The sequence below is a fragment of the Pinus tabuliformis genome, chromosome 3_1, assembly GCF_031772625.1.
Source record: "Pinus tabuliformis cultivar Carrire ecotype Pingquan chromosome 3_1, CPIR1, whole genome shotgun sequence".
NCBI lineage: Eukaryota > Viridiplantae > Streptophyta > Pinopsida > Pinales > Pinaceae > Pinus > Pinus tabuliformis.
The window spans coordinates 229,325,133-229,344,600 of NC_142301.1; the positions used below are offsets into that span (position 1 = coordinate 229,325,133).

General features: G+C 32.6%; 1 long non-coding RNA gene across 1 annotated transcript; it reads left to right on the top strand.

Annotated features, from left to right (window-relative positions):
- The first annotated feature begins 1,602 nt into the window (after positions 1-1,602).
- LOC149186633 (uncharacterized) lies at positions 1,603-5,912 on the top strand. The gene is made up of 2 exons (XR_016255706.1): positions 1,603-3,103; positions 5,655-5,912. It is a non-coding gene; the product is annotated as an uncharacterized LOC149186633 (long non-coding RNA).
- Positions 5,913-19,468: the final 13,556 nt, after the last annotated feature.

Sequence of the window (19,468 nt, forward strand, 5' to 3'; positions counted from 1 at the left end):
TTATGTTCGAACTATCTATCTATCTAGTTATATGTGTTTGTCTTTATGAGAAGCAAGAAAACCTTTTGGGCAGGAGGTAGAGGGGAGATAGGAGAATGTCTATGATAACTTACAGTCTAGAAAATAGATAGCACATGTTGTTAATGATGTCAAGAAGAGTCTACCTCTTCTGCATTCAATAGTCTCAATAAAGGAACCATGTCATCTCTCAAAGGCCTCCAAGAAAAAAACGAGAATGGCAAGGAAGTAATTCCACTACCTGGGTTTGGTATTTTGTTTCTTCCACCTTGCAGAAATTAAATGATCAGCGTCGTTGTTTCATGGACTGTCAATAGGGAGCAGATCAAAGAGGAAGAGGAATTCTTTAACTATTCATGCAACTACTGCATGGGCACCTAGAATTAGCTATGATAGGAATCCATAGACTGTGCCCTTACAAGCTTGGGTGAAGATGGCTCAACTTAGTTGTCAGAAGAACAATTATTTTCTCGGCCAATGAGGTAAATTGGATTCACCTTTATGATAGCATGAATACTAGTATTATTTCAGTGATTTCTGAGGCATTTCCATTCACATCTTATGATAAATAAATGTCTTTCAACTATTTGAATCACGGTACAATCACTACCTTGACTGCTTTAAAGGAAATTCACTACTCAAATGAATTTGGTTAGCCCTCCCTAAATACAATTGTGGGAAGATTTGCTTGGCATGAAATAATGTTAATTAATAATTCTTACATCTAGCCTTAATCATCACAGAACATGCCAAATTGCTATTGGCATAGCATATCCAATCAAGGAAAGTCCAAGCCATCAATTCTCCAAACTAGTACTGAATTGCACACAACAGTAGTGCCATGCTGAAAACTAAATTATAACTGAAAACTGCCACAAACATATTAGACGTGTCCTATTTTTCTGTCTTTCTATATACGATGTTCATATAATAGAGATAAATATCAAATTAAATAGATTACTAACTGCTTCCAAAGACAACAAAAATAATTCAGAGACACCAATTCACCAGCCTAATTAGTTCATTGGTCCAACTTCAGGGTTTTACCAAGTTGCAGACTGTCATTCTGGGAATATAAGTGATAAATTATAATTAAGAAAATGATGGCACACATCCGACCATACTACATCAGTCCCTTTTTCTGTTCCTCCATAAATAATGCTGATATACTAGAGATAAAAATGAATATCAATAGGGTATTTATTACTTCCAAAGGCGGTGAAAAAACTTTTTAATGGTTTATTGATTCCAAATGGAAATGGATACAATAAATCTGTAGATGGATATTCAACTCTTTTCAAAGCAAAATAGCCTCCGAGCATGACCTGTACAAATATGAAATAGCCATCAATTCTCCAAACTAGTACTGAATTGCACAAGGATTATAACAATATAAACTCTGTTCAAGGAACATTGAGCAGCATTGTTCATAAAATGCCATTTCTCACCTCAGCACAAGCACAAAACCGAATCATCTCTGTGGTGTACGCTTGTGCTAAAGAAGCCACAAATGCACATAAAGATGCACCCAAAATAGATGTGCTAATAAGTGGTGGAACCATCAGGACAACTTTGGATGTTGGCTGTGGGGTTTGAACTTTCTCCCTTTCTCTTCTCCTTAATGTATTGTTTTTGAAGCACCTTTGCAATCTAATTTGTAAATGTACTAGTAGAGCCACGACCCATGAGGGGTTAAGACCTTGACACTTCTGGAGTTGAAAAACAAAATGGCGAGGTTGTAGTGATCGATGATAGAGAAGTGAGAGGAGACAATGAAGATGAGGTAGGATGGGATTTAAAAGATTTGAAGCTACCTGCAGATGCCTAAGCTGTGAATGTTGCAGCTACAACTCATAATGTCATTAGTTACGCCATCACCTTGTATGCCAGTAATTCAAATCTGGATACAGAAAATCTTTTCTCGCAGGTGAGAATGCAGCTGCCCGTAACATTAATATGGCGATGCAGCTCTCAACAACTTGGTATTAAGAATTTCACTCCATTAAAAGTTAAAACCTTTGTTTTTGGATCTTTACATGGGCAGCCATACCTTCCTGCATTTGTTTCTTCTCTGTGGTCTTCTTAGCAATAGAGGGAGGCTGGAGTGAGACTGCTAGCTCAAATTTCAGAGGTCCATGAGCTTTGATATTTAAACTTTTTTTTATTAGATGAGAAACTTAGACTAGCTTACAAAGCCACAGCAGATGGGAAGTTTAGTGAAATTTCTTACCATCTTGCACACAATTCCAGTTATTGATGTAGATTCCGTTTAGGAAGTTGAGAAGGTGAAGAAATTGATTGGAATTGCTAAAGAATGTGTTCTGGGTCTTCAAATGGAGGTCAAGAGGAAGTTAAGGATCATACTGTCGAACAGCAAGAGCTTGCAGCCTATTTTACTCATTGCAACCTTCAAAAAGTCCATTTGAGGTTGGCTTTGCCGAATGCCATAGGTGTTTGCCAGGGAACTTGTACAGCTGCTAACTTGGTTTGATAACTGCTGGCAAATGAGCCTGCTGCAAACCATGCAACAAAGGCACAAGAAGTTCTGCAGGCATGTGGGAGGCAGTTGCAGGATGCTAAAAACACTGAATTATGACTTCAGAAATCTTTTTGTTGTTTTTGCAGCAACTTTTGCACCTGTATACTGTGGTCAGAAGTATGTGTCCTTTCCATATTGTGCACCACACTTTATTCCAATCATAAAGGGAAATCTATGTGCTATATGTGAGCTTGCAGTTGTGTTCTGGGTCTTCAGATGCAGGTCAAGGGAAAGGAAGTTAAGGATGATACTGTTCAACAGAAAGAGCTCGCAGTTTATTTTAGTCATAGCAACCTTCAAAAATTCCATTTGAGGTTGGCTTTGCTGAATACCATGGGTGTTTGTTATAAAGGAGGGAGCTTCAGTACAACAGCTAACTTTGCTTGATGACTATTGGAAAGTGAACCCCTGCAAACCATTCAACAAAGGTACAAGTTCTGCAGGCATGCGAGAAGCAGCTGCAGGATGCCAAAAAACTGAATTATGACTTTGACTTCAGAAAGCCTTTTGTTGGTGGTGCAGCAACTTTTACACCTATATACCATGGTCAGTCAGAAGGATGTGTCCTGTCCATATTGTACAACATGCTTTGTTCCAGTCATACAAGGAAATCTCTGCCCTATATGTGAGCTTGCCATTGTGGGTTCCAATGCTTCTGGGTGCTGAATGTGCATCTTTATTTCAAGAAATTTCATCACCCATGCATATTTCCATATCAGTATTGCACTCTACCTTTGAGAACCATGTTGAGAGATATGGCAGGACAATCACTAAAAAGTCTTGGACAAACTTGAGGGTCTTTCTTTATTTCAAGAAATTTCATCACCCATGCATATTTCCATATCAGTATTGCACTCTACCTTTGAGAACCATGTTGAGAGATATGGCAGGACAATCACTAAAAAGTCTTGGACAAACTTGAGGGTCTTCTTAAGAGATTGGAGGAGGCTGTTTAGTGATCACTGAAATGACAGTAGAAGTAAAACTTTCCATGTTTTTTCATTGTTTACAATTTGAAATTCCAGTCTGTGTTTTTGCTTCCCTTTCTCAGTCTCAGACAACGAAAAGTGCCAGTAATTTAGCTTTAGGTCTGGAGAATTTTTGATAGACCCCCCTGGGTGTTAATCCTATCTTTATCGTGCAAGTGTTCTATTGGTTTGTCTGAGTAGAAACAGGCACTAGGGTCTTATTATTCAACATCAGAAAGCAATGTAATTGTTTGAATGCTTTTTCATATGTAGGCCCTGTCCAAATCGGAACTGCTCAAATTGCCCTGTTGGACTGGGCATGGTATTGAACCAGCCTGCTGACCAGACCGGTACCTAACCAGTACAAACTGGCCCTAACTGACTGGACAGGAGACTTAAATTTTTATGAAATTTCTGAATGAATTTTCTTGTACATGCACAACAGACTTAGGTTTATTATTTTGATGATGACTATAGATGCACAGTAAACAGTTGTGAAGTTTTCTTAATGCATGGAAATCACAATCCTCTCTTAATTATGACTCGAGAGTCAAAATTTATATCTCTGAAGTTGTTATGTCTTCGAATGAAAACTATTGACAAAATGCTTAAAAGAATTGGTTTGCATCTACATAACAACATTCATGTCTGTACTTGTATGTTGGTCATAGTGCTTTAGATTTGAGTTGCTATCTTTGTTTACACAGGTATTCTAAGTTCAGAACATAACCATCACTTTTACACCAAAAAGACTTGGAAATTTTACAGCCAGCTGTTTGTGCTACATGCACTTGAAAAGGTGTCATTTATTTGCTGAAACCAAGGCATCTTTTAATGCAATTGACTCGCAAGGAAATTTATGTCACAATTTAGATTTGCATTATTTGTATATTTATCTGTTTATATGCTGAAAATTTAGTAGTGGGGTATACTGTAATACTGTATTCACGCTGCCTGGGAAACTTACACCCAATTTGAACCCAAAATAACTATTTTCTGAATGCATACAAGTGGTCTGAGTTTTCCTTCAGGACAGCCACAAGGACAAGTGTTTTTCCATATTAAATCTTAAAGTGATTTTTTCATTAAAAACTAATCATTTTATGTATTTTTTTCAACTCTGGTTCATTGATTCTGTTTCCTGTTTGAAACCCAGTTAGATAGCTGGCCAGTTCAAAGCCCGGTTCCTGTTTTTAAGACCATACTTCAATCCCATGCAATTTTTAAGATCTCTGTCCATTAATATTTAACTGTTTTAATTGCATAGCTGGTTTTCAAATGGTGTTTTGGACAAGAGAATATTAATGGCAATATAGGAAACTCTGATAGAATGTAATGACTGAACAATGTGCTAGGAGCAGAAGTTCAGTGAAATGCTGATTAATGGGTTTGAAAATATGATAGGAAAATAGAAACACATGGAGGATGATGAAAAAAAGTGAGTGGTGTGTTAAATGTTGTTAATTAGCACTTTTGTTATTGACATGGATATGTTGGCATATTTGGATGCTGTAATATTGAATGGAGAAGACTACATTATTTTACAAATTTCTGAGCTGGTTGGTGGAGAAGTGATGATTAGATTAATGGAAAAACAAAACAATGTGTGAGGAATAGTTAAGTGAAGTACTGACATTAATGGGTTTGAGAATACATTAGGAAAATTCAAATGCATGGAGGATGATGAACAAACTTGGACTGGTGTTTAATATGTTGTTAACTGCAATTTTTGTTGTTTTCCTTTGCATGCCAACTTTTTGTCTTTAAAATGCTGAATATTCTCTAGCAATGGAAGAGAATATGAAATTTCAATTCCTCCAAAGTGAGATTTACCACATAAAATCAGAAATTTCAGTGCTTGGATTAATATGCCCTGGATCACCATTCTGGACAAGAGATGATTAATGTCAAAAGGTTATTAAGGAACAATGTAGGAAGAGAAGTCTAATGAAGCACTGATATTAGTGTTTTTAAAAAAATGACAGGAAAATGCAGATGCATGGAGGATGATGAACCAAGTTAGGAGTGGCATGTAATATGTTATTCAACTACTACTTTTGTTATTGACATGAATGATGGGGCACTCAACATTTTATGGCTAATGGTAATAATGATTTAATGTGTTGCAGAATACCAAATGTTGACTCTCACTGTTGCAGTGATTAAAGTACAGTGTTACAGAAACCAAATTGAATTCGATCCAAGGTAACTTTTTTGCTGCATTCTTGTTGGTTTCTCTATATGTTGGTAGAATCACAGGGAGAGTAACCAATATGAAATGATGTGCATTGGTATTGAAATAATAATTGGCCTTAATTGGCCAGTGTTGGTGATGGTGCAAGTAATTACAAAGTCGGGCAAATTGACCTGAAAGAAATAGGTGAAGATTACTTGTTTGATTATGATTTCAATGTGTGGTTGGCTTTTAAAAATCATAACAAGGTAATGATGTTAAGCAGAAACAACAGTTGGTGGCTTGAAGTAGATGGGATGTGTCATGCTGGGAGTAGCAATTTGATCAAATATATTCCAAACTTTTTCAATGACACCAGATAGGGATGTTACAGACTAGAACGTACATGCAGTGATAGTTTGTCGCCTAAATTGGTTAAGTCAATTTATGGCAATTCTGATATTTATCTTGCTTCACCCAAAGCTCCTTATCCTGTGGAGCTTGTCCAAGAAAATCCTTATCAGTTTTCTGAGATTTTAATGTTGCATTTTCTGTCTTACTATTTGCTTAGACTTAAAATCAAATTTCATATTAGCTTTTAGTCTATAAACTGTCGAAGATACTCTGGAATTTAATATGGAAATGAGATTCCCTACATAAAAGAGGAAAATTTAGTGCTTTAATTAATATACTCTAGTTCACCTTTTGCAACAAGTGACGATTAATTTCAAATCAAGGTTCTAGTTAAGTTTGGTTGGCTCTTGGAACAACATCTCAAGTACCATAAGATGGGAATATTTGCTGCCCATGGATTTCCTTGGTTTGTTTCATCTTTTGATGGGAGAGTGCAAGCAAGAACACGTCTATACAATTTGAATAGTATGTACTTGCATTATGGTGAATTCTCTCTGGTTATCAAGGTGCTCCGGGAACTAGGGCATCTTCAGATTTACATGATATTTAACTATTTTCTAGAGAGATCAGGGGACTCTGGGCACAAGTTTAATAGGATGGTGATGATGGCAATATCATTGAATATTCTATGACTAGAAATGTGATTTGGCAGGTGTGAGGCCTTCTCTTCTTACCCTCGAACATATGATTTTATTCATGCAATTGGCATTGAATCTCTAATAAGAGATCTGAGTAGAGGTGGAAATAGGTGCCTTTCTGATCCTCCATTTGTCTTTTGGGTTTTCTTCAGATTCCTGAACCTATCACTTTATATTGTTTATATTCATGAACCTTGGTCTAAAGAATGATATCTCTCCTCCTCTGTGATAGGCATTCTTCAATCATCATTTTTAGTTCCATGTTAAAGTTCATGTGTTACTTACTCATTGGTTTTGGATTTTATGCTTACAGATGTAGTCTTGTTGATTTGATGATTGAAATGGATAGAATTCTCGGCCTGAAGGAACTGTTGTTGTCCGGGATACTCCTAAGGTCATTGATAGGGTTGCAAAGATTGCAAGTGCAATACGTTGTAGTACAGAAGTTTATGACACTGACACTGAGGTATCTAATGTTCTGAAAAGTCTCATTGTGATATCCACTAACAGAAGGCACGGGTCTAAAAATTGTTTAGTTTGAGTTTGTGAGCAGGATGTGAAATGGTTCAATTTGTTTCTGCATGGTTGTTTTTTATTTTTTTTACAAAGATAGCCCTTCAATTGCTTGCATATTATGAGTTTCTTATGGATTCCACAATCTCCCCTGTTTAGCTACTGTACCTTCAGCTAATACATAGTCATTTGAAAAAGATGTACCTTCAACTCCCGTATCTATTTTTTCACCAACTTTATGACTGCAATCACAGGAAAAATTAATCAACATAAAACATCTCCCCATGACTCTGAAAATGTGTGGAGTTGTTACAGCCAATTCACACTTCCGAGTGTTAGTTAAATTAAGGTGAATGAGACTAAAGAATTCCTGCCCTTTGAACCAGAAGTTGTTAAGTTTTGTTATGGATAATTTTTAGTAACATCCATGACACACATATGCCGTTATTTTTTAACTTAATCTCCACTATGTTTAACTTATTGTTGGAGGCAATCCTGAATGGAAAGAGAAGGAGGTACTGATGAGACTTGGTCACTAATTCCCAGTGTACTTAAACCAAATATGTATAGAAATGGATTTTTATATTTTGTATCCCGCCCACCTCATTGTGAATATATCATGTACGACTTGGTCAACAATGATCACTCACCTAACTCTATAATTTTTATTTCGTGACCCTGAGAATCTTGGCCAAAGATGATCACTCTCCACCAATTTTGTGCTTTCATAAATACCTAATACAATATAGAGTGTACATCATGCATAGTTACAACGATATTCTTTTATAACTCGCATTCTTTTTTTCACATTTGTAAGTATTTTGCATTGTTGTTGACTGTACTAATATCAGTTAGTATCAAAACCTCAGATTAACTACTTTGGGAGTTCTGCAATTCCAGCTTCCTTGGTGTCCCTTTTATTCAGAATTATCCTCAAAATCTCACCTCCAAGCTACTCTAGGAATCCATAGCACATGAATTGTTCTCTTCTCCTATTAGCAGGTCAATAGACATGCATGCAACACCTTCCCACTCCAGCTTCTTTATCCATTTTTCCACGGTTTTCCATACATTTTCTACAATCACAGTACTCTTCACAACCTTGAATACCACATGTTTAATTGCCATGCTAGAGTGGGTTCCTATTGTGTCTATCATGGATTCTTGGCACAAATCTTATCATAGATCAGAACTGAAGTACTGCAATTTTGGCATTCAACTTGCAATATCAAGCACACTTGCAATTTTTTCATGAATGTCTCCTCGACACAAATTCTTCCTGCAGTGCCACACTTCAAAACTCCAGATCAATGTAGCTGGTGTTTCAGTTTTGCATCATGACTTTTAAACTTACCATTTCTCTCCTGGGGTCTATGATTGTCCAATTTTGTGCCTGAAAAAAATACCTTGCCATCTATGTCTCCCACTCTGCATGTTGTTTGTTGATTAATTTCTGAGTTAGGATTGTCCAATATCTTCAGAGATTGTAATGGAAGCTAGCAAAAGCTATTCACAACAAACATATCAACTTTTCCAAGGAGTGTCACATGATTTTCTTTTCCACTTGGTAAGTATTGTCCAATTATGGTAAGAGACCCTATTTTTTGTCTTTGCTAGTGGGCTTCAGTACAACAACTTTGAGGAAAAAATAACCTAATAGTCACTCTATGCTTGGAAGGTTTCAGAGATGAAGGCAAATTACTTCTGTCATCATGGGGTGATAAGAAATTTAATATTAGAAGAAGAGGAGGTACTAGTAGATTCTAAATAAATTAGCAATGCAACAACATAAATGTTTGCAACAAATTTAGAGAGATCCACCTTGTTGAATAATGCACACACTACATGGATAATGGATTTCCGTACTTTATGCCTTACAGCGTTTTCTTTGCAACATCTGGTGCAAATGCTAGTTATGTTCTTAAACTGGAAAAAATAGATCGGTTTTATTTAAAAGATAACTAGAGAAGTACACTATCCACCTACGAGACAATTAGATTATTAAATACTAAATAGCAGAAAAAAAAGTCCTCTATATGCCGGGCCAATGTCTGTACACATGTGCTGCCTCAATACATGCATTATACTAGCAGCAACAACAGCATACTCACACTGACACAATAATCTGAGCAGCAGCATATAGACATTACCGGGCTTATGATCAGTATAATGATGATAAATGCTCTTGGCAACTTATGACTCAACAACAGTATAACTCTCAGTCTCAAAACCTACAGCAAACACTCAGATTTCTCAACCATACAAGTACATACTTTTTTCTTCTTTTTACCCAGCAAACATACTGTGACCTCAGTAGCATACATGTTCACAATTTGGCCCACACGTTTCTTTTATGTTACAGGGCTTACAAGGGCGCTACAACAATCATGCAAAATATGTATAGAACGTCAACAGTTCATAAAAATATATCTGCCCCTGGGATCACTCTTCTGACAATAGACCAAAGCTACTCGACCAAGAGATCTTCTACAATATAACCCTTTGACTTGTAGCAGTTGGACAAGCAACTTAATGCCAAATAATGCAGAGAAGTCACAGCTTCAGAGATAGATCACCAAACTGATGAATATATGACATAGTACACAGCTTGATGTCAAACTATTCTCCAAGAGAGGGTCTCAGCCACTCTGGCTATAGTATTCTCAACAAGTGTTTCGAACTCCTTCACCAAGTGATCTCAGTCTTTGTTATCCGAAAATAAGTTTCTGAATTTATGTTAGTTTTTAGTGATGCCTTTGGTCAAACAGTTTGGCCACCCACTGCTGTAGATGCCTTTTCACAAATTTAAATTTATATAACACACATAGTGATCAATACATGACAACATTATCTGATTCTCATTAAGCCCAGAAATTTACGTGAGGATGATATACGTATAAGCAGTGAAGAGGAAGAGCAAGAACAGTGATGTTAAGAATTTTTGAAATTACACAGTTCTGGGATCTATATTACAGTTGAGTTTGCACAGTGAAAGGAACAATGGAACCTGATTGGAGCCTTGTGAAGTGCCTTTGGTGAAAGGCTCAACCCTCTTATTTTGTAGCAAGAGTAACCAGTTTTACAAATTGTTTAAATTAAATGCTTTTTAACTAAATAAATTATATATAAGGGAGCCTTCTAAGTCATATAAGTTTGAGTCTTTTAATTGAATTGTGTATAAATGTTAATATCTTTAAAGTTTTGAAATTTCAATAGTCATTTTAGTAAACATTTTTTAAAAATAATTAAATTTTAATATTTAATAAAAATAATGAAATTAATATAAGTTAGACAAAATTATCATTAAATCTAAAAAAATTAGATTTAAAATTTAAAATTTAATATAAATGATATATTTAATTATAAATTATTTAACAAGTCTAATTTATCAATATATTTTAAATTAAAAGAAATATAAAGTTGAATTATAAATGATTTAATAACTTTTTATATTAATACAATGTGAATTTCAGCGATTTAAATCATTTAACATATTAGCCTAAATCATTTATCAATTATTGAGAGAGGTCAAATCTTTTGAAGTGAAAACCTCTTTTTTTAGTGCAAAACCTGAAGAAATGTTTGCATGCCAAAAAAATTTGATCCCTCTCAACATTTAATAAATTCAGAATTAAGATGGATCTAGACTAGTTCTAATTAGTGTACCATGTCATTGCTAAACAAGTATTTAATCACATTTATAAATTAACAAGTATTAGGCTTACCAATCTAGTTCCAAAATGACAATGGTATGTTTACAACATTTGATTGAGTGATTACAAATATATGGTATGTTTACAACAAGTATATGGTATGTTTACAAGGTAATATTCAACTATGAAAGACATAATTCCACTAGGAGGGTATGCTACCATTTGGTTCACTTTCCATATACTTCATGATAATTGTTCTTTTTGTGCAAGGTGTTGGTTTTCATTATTACCTTGATTATAAACAACATAGATAATAAATCATAAGACTAGTTCAACATATACCATTAATGAATTTTAGGGTTAGCATTGAATATAGTAGTAATGCGTAAGCATACTCTTGTATGCTCCTCATAGTACAATGGTGTTTTCCTTAAAGTAAATTTTGTGATTATGTTGGAGTCCTCAACAATAACTACATCCCTTTGCACAATGTCCTTGAGGAACTTGACTCTTGATACATTGTTAGTGCTTCCGCTTGTTATTAGTTGCTTGTCCCTATTTCAAGGAAAATTTTAATTTATAGGGACCTCTTCCACTTAGCAAAACACAATGCAAGGTCTTGATCTCCATTGAATCCATTCCCGCTAGTTCCATGGTGTTGGCATAAATAATTTTAGCTCCTGGCTGCTCTTTGGGTATCCCTAAAATTTGTATACCTTGGCTCATTGTAAAATTTGTATAATGTGATTTCAAGGACATCTTATCTCATTTGCAGTGAACATTTCTACCAACTCCATGTAGAGGACCCTCTTTTCAATATGTTTTCAATTCTATGTTTTGAATTTTTTTAATTGGACATGTAAAATCATAAATTTTATTAATTATATGTTTTAATTTTATTTTATTTTTAAATTTTAAATATAAATCATCAATTTAAATGGTTCAAATTACATTATAATGCACTTAATATTTATAATATGGGTACCCCTTTCCAAATTTATACTTTCCATTATATATTAAATATTATCCATTAAAATGAAAATAAATATCTACAAATTTTAATAATAATAAAGAATTTGGTATGTTAATATTATTTTTTAGTGATTTTAAAATTATAAATTACAAATTTTGAAATTATATTACATTTTTCATGTATTATTGTATATAATATTTATAAAATTAAATAAAATAACCATATATTTAATAAATTTTTTATTATTATCAATTTTATGGTTTGAAATTTTTCCAAAATAAAAATATAAAATTATAATTTTAAATGGTTCAAATTTCATTGTAATTCACTTGATATTTATAATATTTATGGGCTTTTCCAAGTTTATGTTTTCTACTTTATATTAAATATTATTGATTAAGATTAAAAATATCTACAAATCTAAATAATTGCATGGAGAGACTTTAGTCTAACATGAATGATTACATGGGAGACTTTAGCCCAAAGTGAAAGAGATGTTCTAAGGTTATGTAATGTTATTTAAACATGTTAATTTAGTCAAATTACATAAATATAAAATAAAATAAAATAAAATAAGAATTATAATTATTAATAATTAAACCATTTTAGATTCATCTTAACTCAACATTTAGATAGCCTACAAAGGGATCAAATTTCTCAAGGTGCAAGCTTTTCTTTTAGATCCATCTTAACTCTAGATTTAGTCAGCATAGAGAGGGGATTTTTTTCTTGATGATAATGTTAGAGTTTGTTCTATTTGCATAGTTTGGGAAATTTTACAAAGACTCAGGATTTCACATGAGTGAGAGGGACAATTTACTTGATGTGGTTTATAAACATGTATATGCATCTCCTAGATGGGGAGGAGCATGTGGAGGGATATGGAGGTGAGTATGAGATTGTTTTGTGTGAGAAATCCATCACAACTTAGATTTCTCACTCTGCAATGTTTTTATGTGCTAAAAGGAAATCTAACACATGTTAGATTTTCTTTTACATTGCAATGTTGTTAATCTAGCACACATTAGACTTATTTAGTCCTAAAATGTTGTTATGTTGTGTTTGTGCTAGAAGGAAATATAACATGCATTAGATTTCTTTCAAATTTAAATATGCTTGTGTTTGTGTTGGAAGAAAATTTAACACAAGCTAGATTTCTTATACTCTACAATGTTGTTGTTGGCAACATGCGTGTATTTGTGGTAGACATAAATCTAGTACTTGCTAGATTTCTCACTCTACAATGTTTCTATGTGCTCGAGTTTGCGCGAAAAAGAAATTTAGCACATGTTAGATTTTATTTTACATTGTAATGTTGTTAATCTAGCACACATTAAACCTATTTAGTCCTACAATTTTGTTATGTTCTTGTGTTTGTGCTCGAAGAAAATATAGCATATGTTAGATTTATTTCAAATTTAAATGTGCTTGTGTTTGGGTTGGAAGAAAATTTAACACAAGCTAGATTTCTTACACTCTACAATGTTGTTGTTGGCAATGTGCTTGTATTTGTGGTAGACATAAGTCTAGCACTTGCTAGATTTCTCACTCTACAATGTTTCTATGTGATCGAGTTTGCCCTAAAAGGAAATCTAACACATGTTACATTTTCTTTTACATTGCAATGTTGTTAATATAGCACACATTAGACTTATTTAGTCCTAAAATGTTGTTATGTTCTTGTGTTTATGCTAGAAGGAAATATAACGTGTTAAATTTCTTTCAAATTAAAATGTGCTTGTGTTTGTATTGGAAAAAAAATTAACACAATCTAGAATTCTTATACTCTACAATGTTGTTGTTTGCAACGTGCTTGTATTTGTGGTAGACATAAATCTAGCACTTGATAGACTTCTCACTCTACAATGTTTCTATGTGTTCAAGTTTGCGCTATAAGGAAATCTAACACATGTTAGATTTTATTTTACATTGCATGTTTTTGTTTAGGCTGAAAGGAAATATAGATTGTGCTAGATTTTTTTTTGTCATGTAATGTTGTCATTGGAAATATTTATATGTTTGTGTTATAAGTAAATGTAACACAGACTAAATTTTTCTCACCCTACAATGTTGTTATATTTCCATTAGAAGGAAATATAGTATGTATTATATTTCTTTCATCTTGTAATGTTGTTATTTGCAATGTTCTTGTGTTTTTTATAGGAGGAAATCTTTGTACACTATCCCGTTCTTAGACCACATATTCCATATGAAGGGCCTTCTAATCATTTCAGGGCTAACATTTTTTATATTGTAACAACAGTCTATGTAGGCATGGACTAAAACCTCATAGTCTCTAAAAGGCAAGGTCAAATGTCCCAGGCAATATTATTATTGCAATATTTTTATTGACATTGTGTTTATGTTTTTGCTAGAAGGAAATTTAGCATCCACTAGATTTGCTTTACAATACAATGTTGTTGTTGGCAATCTTCTTGTATGCGATAGAATATAGTCTAGCACGGGTTACATTTCCTTTGCCTTGCAATATTTTTAATGACAATGTGTTTGTGTTTGTGGTAGAAGGAAATCTAGCTTGTGCTATATTTATTTTGTTTTGCAATGTTTTTCTTGGAAATATGAATGTGTTCGTACTAAAAATAATTGTAGCACGTGCTAGATTTCTTTCACCTTACGATGTTTTTTTTGACAATATCCATGCGTTTGTAATAGAAATAAATCTAGGATGCGAATATTTCTTTTTCTTTGCAAGATTCTTGTTGGCAATATGCTTTTGTTTGTGTTAGAAGTAATTATATCACATTTATATTTCTTTCACCTTGCGAAGTTGCTATGTGTTTGTCTTTGTGCTAGACGAAGATCTAGAAGAAAATCTAATGATCGCCATAGTTAATGTTCTTTCATTGTGTTTTGCTTTTAGTTTTTCTAAAGCAAACTAAGAATATACATGACTATAAGAGATAAATTTTGTGTACATATAATGTTGTTGTAGTCTCTACAATTGTTTTTATTTATTCACAATGTAATGTCTTTTGGAAATGTTCTTATGCTCGTGCTAGAAGGAAACCTAGTAGATGTTTGCTTTCCTATATTCACGATTAAAAGAACATAATAAATTATTTGGGGGTGCCCTTTTCCTAACCATGATTAGCTATTATTGTGAGTTCTACACTAGTTATTGTTCTTGTTCATTTTGTTACACATATAATGATGCGAGTAGCTATAGTATTTATAAATTCATATTTTCTTCAATAATTCAAAATTGTGATAACAATTTTTTACTTTATTTTCAGATACCATGGACTATGAAGCTAGTGAGAATTCAAAGGAAGCATCCAAGGAAAAAGGAAGTTCAAGAAACACGACATCAAATTCTTTAAATGGTATGACAATTTTAGTTTATACTTTGTTACAATCGTTAGACATTGTGTTAATAACTTGTTGTTGATTAATAAAACCTATGGAAATAGCCTTAGAAGTGGGGTTTTAATGAGGACAACCCATACTAACATGGGTATTTTTTTTCCAAGAAATTTTAACTATGTGATAACTTTTGGTGTCATATACTAAACTTGCATAACATATGTACTCACTTATTATTGTGCGTGTAAATGGAAATCATGTATTATAAGGCGTATAATACTATTTGTTATTTCATATCTTCTGTAATATTTTTCTTTCTAGAACCATGGAAACTGCTGGGCATGAAATTCAAAGTAAAGTAGCAAAGAGAAAAAGAAAAGCAAGTGATATAAAAATGATGCCCCCTTCAACTGGGATGGTGGTTTTATATTTTATGTACTATTTTAGAAATGGTTGGATTAGGTGGTTTCTTTTCTTAGCAATTTTACCCATGTGATAACTTTTGGTGTCAGATAGTAAAACTTGCATAACATATGTAGTCATTTATTATAGTGCATGTAAATAGAAATCGTGTATTATAAGGTTGTTTAATAATATTTGGTATTTCATGTATTCCATAATTTTTTTTCTAGAAACTGCGGAATCTGGTGTGCTTGAAATTCAAAGTAAAGTAGTGAAGAAGAACAAAAAAAAAGTGATACACAAACATTGACCACAACTCGTGTGGTGGTTTTATATTTTATGTACACTCTCTTAGAAATGGTTAGATTAGGTGGTTTTTCAATATTTATAAGAATATTATGTGACAATATTTGAAATTATATTTTCATTTTGATTAATGCAAATATTTTTTCGTTGTTATTTTCAGAATTGGTTGGCCCAAAAGCAAATGAAATGTTACAGCCATCACTTAAGAAAAAGAAAAATTATTCAACTCAAAAGGCAGTATCAATAACACCTTCTACTTCTACTTTTGAAATGATTAAAAAATAGTATACAAATTTTAGACTAGATCTGATTGAAGCTTCAAGTACTGATTCAACAAATACGATAAAGAATTCAATGTTCAAGTTGGATAACTTTGAGAGCTTCTCTAAATTTGGACTAAATAGTTGTGCAAATCTTTTGAAACACATCGCCATCGTCCTGAGATATCGCTATGTAAGAAGTAAAAAAACATCATCTGTACTTATTCATTTACAACAAAAAGGTAAATTTATTAATAAAATACGAGATGATAAAATTGATTTTCAATTACTTGCTTTGATAAGAGTATTTATTTGATTTGGAGGAGAACATAACAAAAGGTGATTTCAAGCTCACTATAGAAATTCAAAAAACTAGGAAAGTTGAATTTGAGACAACTAACCTTGCAAATCAATGTGATGAGATTCATGAAGCCTTCAAGCATTGCTATCTATTTTCAAACTCCTTTAATAGAAAAGTGGTTGTTGAAATATGTGAAGAAGTCCCCAAAGTTTCAAATTAAGATCACGAGATGATTTAAATGTTCAAGTATTAGTGAAATCATTCCTAGAAAAATTTCAAACCTCATTACGCGATGCTCTTCTGATGCTATTTGACATCAATGAGCCTAATCCATTGGTAAAATCTATCAAAATTATAAATGAGACAGATCTAAATTCTAAGAATATCAATTTTTCGATAGTTGATGGTCAACATACCATTTAAGCAGCAAAAGAAATTTTAACAAATCCTAAATATAATGTATCGAGAGAAGCGGAAAAAAATATAAAAACATAATGCTCTATTGTTGCATCCATCAATTGAACCCACTGAGGTGATGTGCATTTGTTGTCAATTAAATTATGCAAATAAGGTATTCTTCAAAACTCCATTTATTGATTGTGTGCGCTCGGCAAGACATTTCTTAATTGCCAATGACAAATTAAAGAAAAGGAGGATTGGATGTTCTAAGACGGTTGAAGACAAGGTATGTAATTTTAATTATTTTTACATTTAACATTTTATTATTGTATCTATTTTGATTGGAGATAAATGACTAACGCTGATAATATAAGTCATATTTTTTTATATTTATAATGATTTCTCATTAGATTATAACACATTATTTAGTTTCATTTTTACATTGAATTCTTATTAGTTTATATTTATTATTTTATCAGGTTGATGATGAAATGTTGTGCTTATTCTTTGACTGTCCAATTACAATTTTTTCTGATAAAAAAATTCTCTTATATCTTGATGAACTTATTTTGGATAAATGAGACACTGTTTTTAACTGTTACCAACTAGGCACATTAAAGTGTTCTCCAAGCCAACCTGATTTTGAGAACTACAAGAGAAATAGTCTACACAGTTTGACACCAGCTATTCTTCGGCCCCTTCAGGGATTAACCATGGAAGAAATTGCTTCAGTAGCATGTAAGCTATTGGATGGAACCATTTGGTTTTTTATTCCAATTAATCATCATCAAATGCCATAAAATTAAAATATTATTGTTCTAAATTGAAAACTAACAGAACAATATTGGATGCAATGGTTACATATTGTCAAAGTCATGATCAAAACTTGAATGAGATGACTCTTACCACATTCAACATTCTTGAGCATTATGAAATTAATGATATCATATTTACCAATTTTTGCAACATGGTGGAGGGGTCTACTTATGTCAAAGGAACACGTAATACAAAGATAGAGTCCCTTTCTCAGCAAGCATGTGGAATCCTTGACAGAATGATAAATGGATCAACAAGTGTTCAACAGGTTGATAACAATTTTGAATTTGGTTGTCATTTTGGGGGCCCTCATCTTTTGTCAACACTTTTGCACTCTTTTCCATGTCAGTTGCAACCAATTTTACATAATGACCTTATTGTTTTGGATACACTCACTTTGAAAAAAGAATAATTCCACAAGGGATATTATATTGAATTTTTTCAAATTCTTATCGAAAAAAATGAGTTGAATGACTTTACTATAGCTCTCTTAGTAAAACTTTGGTTTTGTAATGATGTACATTAGTCTTTAGAAATTTCCATAAAGAACTCCAAGTTCAACTATAAAATGACTAGTGGCATTTATGAATATAAGTCCCAAAACAATTATGATTATGATATAGTTCTTATTATACATTTCTATACTTTAGAATTAAAAATTTTGGAGGCTATAAAATACTCTCACACATTTGATGAAAATGAGAGAGATTATGATTTCTGGATGGATTTAGTGGAAAAACACCAACAATGTAGTGATGCAAAAGTGGTTTTTTCTCTTTATGCGAGGAAAATTTAATCAAGGCTTGTTGTACATATGGAAGAAGAATTTCATGTGTTGTGTAAATAGAGTCACAAAGGACAATCATGTTAAATAATTACAAATCTTTTCAACTATCAAATCCGGTATCCATGAACTTCTTGGAAAATTCAGGTACTACAATTCATTTTTTTTCTTATAATACTTTGAATACTATTTTTTTCATATTTCTTAATTGTCAAAGTGTTTACTAAAATGACTAATGACGGAGATTCTAAAATAAGGAACGATGAAAGTGGGAAGAAAAAAATTAATCAGCATAGTGCTTATGTTGTTGAAAAAAGTATGGAGATGGAAATAGGAGGAGAAGGAGGAGAGGAAGAAGTTATCATACCAGGTACATAATTTGTTTGGTTTTTTCTCTTGATAATTTTTCAATTTATTTAATTTCCATATTCATAACATTTTTGGATGACTATTATAGGGAATTATGAGATGAATGAAATTAATCAAGACAATGACCATGGAATGATGGAGATAGAAATGGGTATTAATCATTGTAACTCTATATTTTTTTGTTTTATTATTATTCTAAATTATTGTGATTCATATCATTTCATATGTTGATTATAGTTGGAAATAAAGAGAATGCATATAATGACCAGGGTACTGCCCCACAAAACTACAATCAAGACCAAAATATTATTATGGATGATTATAGATGATTCTTTTTTTGTATAGTTTAATGAATTTTGTTCATTGTCACAATTTATAATTTTATTTCTTTTTTTAGTGACAAGCAAAGAGAACCAAGACATTGATCAAATGAAATTTAAACAAAACTTTAATCAAGAACAAAATATAACATCAGGTACTTATAATTTGTCCACTTGTTTTCCTTGTTATTTAATGATTCTATTCATTTTCACAATTCAAAATATTTTATATGTTTAATTTGGAAACAAATAAAGGTAACTAAGATGATGATGAGGTGCAACGGTAAAAATATGAAGA